Raw genomic sequence first — 3,381 nt, 5'->3', positions numbered from 1 at the left:
TCCCTTTAATTTTTTGAAGGTTATGTGTCGAAGCAAGAGGTGCCGACACGAGCGAGGAAGATAAATAAAGTATGTAGATCGTTTACAAAAGCGCTTGGTGTTCGTATCTCTGTCCTCCACGCGGGTTTCTTTCTTTCTGTTTCTGTCTTGTTAATCCGTCAACTCGTCTGTTTGGTTTGTCTGTCTGTCTGTGTCCATTAGTTTGTTTGTCTCTCTGTGTCCATTAGTTTGTTTGTCTCTCTGTGTCCATTAGTTTGTTTGTCTCTCTGTGTCCATTAGTTTGTTTGTCTGTCTGTCTCTCTCTCTCTCTCTCTCTCTCTCTCTCTCTCTCTCTCTCTCTCTCTCTCTCTCTCTCTCTCTCTCTCTCTCTCACTCCCTTCTCCCCCCCCTTTCTCTTTCTCTCTCTCCCTCCCTCCCTCCCTCCCTCTCTCTCTCTCTCTCTCCCTCTCTCTCTCTCTCTCTCTCTCTCTCTCTCTCTCTCTCTCTCTCTCTCTCACTCCTCCTCCCTCTCTCTCCTCTCTCTCTCTCTCTCTCTCTCTCTCTCTCTCTCTCTCTCTCTCTCTCTCTCTCTCTCTCTCTCTCTCTCTCTCTCTCTCTCATTCGCCCTCTATCCTGCCTTCCCTTCCGTTTCTTAATCCTCCCTACTTCCTTCCCTCTCTCTCCCTCCCCCCTCCTCTCTCTCTCTCTCTCTCTCTCTCTCTCTCTCTCTCTCTCTCTCTCTCTCTCTCTCTCTCTCTCTCTCTCTTTCCCTCTTCCTCTCACTCTCTCTTGCACTCTCCCTCTCTCTTCCTCTCTCCCTCCTCCTCTCCCTCTCTTCTCCCTCCCTCCCTTCCTCCTTCTCTCTCTCTCCCTCTTCCCTTCCCTCTCTCCTATACACTCTTCGCTATTCAAGCATTCGAAAAATTCATAACAAGAAGACAACTGACACCATATGTTCTTTTTTGTCTCTCTCTCTCTCTCTCTCTCTCTCTCTCTCTCTCTCTCTCTCTCTCTCTGTCTCTCTCTCTCTCTCTCTCTCTCTCTCTCTCTCTCTCTCCGTATTCTCCGTCACAGAGCGAAGACATTTGCTATAGCTGCTTGTTTATTTGTGTTTTTGTTCACTTGTTTTGTTTTGCTTTTATCTAATGGTCGTGTTCTTAGAGTCCAATGTGAGCACATATTCTGAAACATATTGAGAAATAAAGTAAGTAATAAAGGTGATAAATAGGATAAACAGAAAACTAAATGAATAAAGAGAACTGCATTTCATGTAAATAAAATCAATGAAGAAAAGAAAATCTATATAATCTTCAAATAACAAAAGGAAAAAAAAAATGCTTGCGTTAAAATCAAAGGAAACTGATAACAATGTCTAAGTTGGTAACAGCGTCGCTTTTGGAAACACTGACTATATCTGGTAATACTGTCGGGCTGTCCATATCTTCATTCGCCAATTGATAATACGCGTCCATATTGGTAACAGTGTCGAAATGGTGGCAGCTTATTTTTGTCCAAAATTGTCATTAGTGTCGAATTTGTAATGTCCGAGTGGTCGAGGTTTTCAGCGTCGAAATAGGAAGTGTCTAAATTTAGTTTCTATGTCGAATAAGTGTCTAAATTTATGAGTTGTCGACTGATTAGTAACAATCTAATGAGGGGTCTATATTTAATATGCTGTCGAATTATTAATAATAATCTAATTATTTGTCATCTCATTAATAACAATCAAATTAATGGTCAACATTAATGAGTTGTAGACTAATTAGTAAAATATAATTAGCAGTGCTTATATCAATGAATCCTCCAGCAATTAGTAATTAGAGTCTAAACTGGCATCGATGTCGAAATAGTACCACCACCCAAAAAAATAGTGCCACTAACCAAATTATAACTTCCACTCTGGTCAACATTTTAGTATTCATTACGTGTCCATTTTTTCATGCATGCAGGGAAGGTGTATGACCAGCTATACCACGTGGGGCAGCCTTCTTCACTGCAGTTACACAATAATAGGTAATTGGTACGCTAAGCATGGACGTAAGCCACTTCTCTTCGGTTTTATTTGATTCTTTACCATCCTCTCTGACGACCGAGGCGCCTCCAAGCTCCGGTACAGCTTGATACGGAGTCAAAAGTCTTATTCATCCGTTACCAAGGTTTATATATAATTTCATTGACTTTGTGGGGGTAATATTACTTGCCCGAAATACCATAAAGTCTTACATAATCGTAAGGATTACATTAAACCAAGATTATATTCAACAAAGTAAACCTCTCGTAAGTGCCATAAATTCATTTTCAACTCAAACATATACTTATCTTAATAAACTTCAGATTTAAGAGTAGCTCAAATAACACCCTGGTATCACGCGTACTCCATGCGCCTCTAAAACCCACGAATTCATGACAGCTTCATGAAAACATGCAGAGACCGTAAAGAGGAAACAGGTCCCAAGAGTGGTCTCCTGTTCATGCCTGAGCTCATGCAATAGTCATGGGGCCAGACACGGTCCTTAAAAAGCCATGAATTCTTAATGAGGAACACCAGGGATTCCTGTCCTTTATATGCATGCGGTATATTCGCGTGCATGATAGAGCCATGGGAACGCACAGCTGTCCTTCGATGCAGTCTCATGGCAGAGGTAGGACAGGCAATCCCTCCTCCATGTTGTGCCAAAGTGTAATTTGTAATGAGGATGTACAGAGGTCATGAGGTATTATAAGGTATGCCAGGTCACTAGCGACTCCTTGCAAGAATATGTGAGACTTGACATGATGATGATGGTGATGATGATGATGATGATGATGATGATGATGATGATGATGATGATGATGATGATGATGATGATGATGATGGTGGTGGTGGTGGCAATGATGGTGGTGGTGGTGGTGATGATGGTGCTGATGATGATAATGATGATAATAATAATAATAATAATAAAATCACAATAAGCCATCAAGTCATAAAATTCAGCGGCTGTGAATGAGGTCATCCAAAACCCAAAAGGTCACACTGTCACAGCCATCTCACATAACCACGCAAAAAAAGTCATAAATGAAAAAAAAAATAGCCCCCCCTCAAAAAAAAAAAAAATCCCTCATCGTACCTTATCTAACCAATCAAAAAAGACAGAAAAAGCCCAATATATAAAGAGATAAGACCCCACCAGGTCTCACGAGAGGCACCCCCGCAGCCGTGTCCCTGTCGTGGCCTCCTGTGCGTTGTAGACTCAGAACAACAGCCCAGTGTCCAGTCAGCTGGGCGGTGTTGCCAACGTAGTGGGTATTGTTTTTATTTGGGGGAATCATTAATGTGCGAATTGCCGCTTCTGTGTTTTATTGTTTGCGCTTTCTGGTGTCAAGTTTTTGTTTTTTCAGTGTTTTGTTGGTATTTTTTTCTTT

This window comes from Penaeus vannamei, chromosome 37 (assembly GCF_042767895.1).
Source record: "Penaeus vannamei isolate JL-2024 chromosome 37, ASM4276789v1, whole genome shotgun sequence".
NCBI lineage: Eukaryota > Metazoa > Arthropoda > Malacostraca > Decapoda > Penaeidae > Penaeus > Penaeus vannamei.
This window is presented reverse-complemented; position numbering follows the sequence as displayed.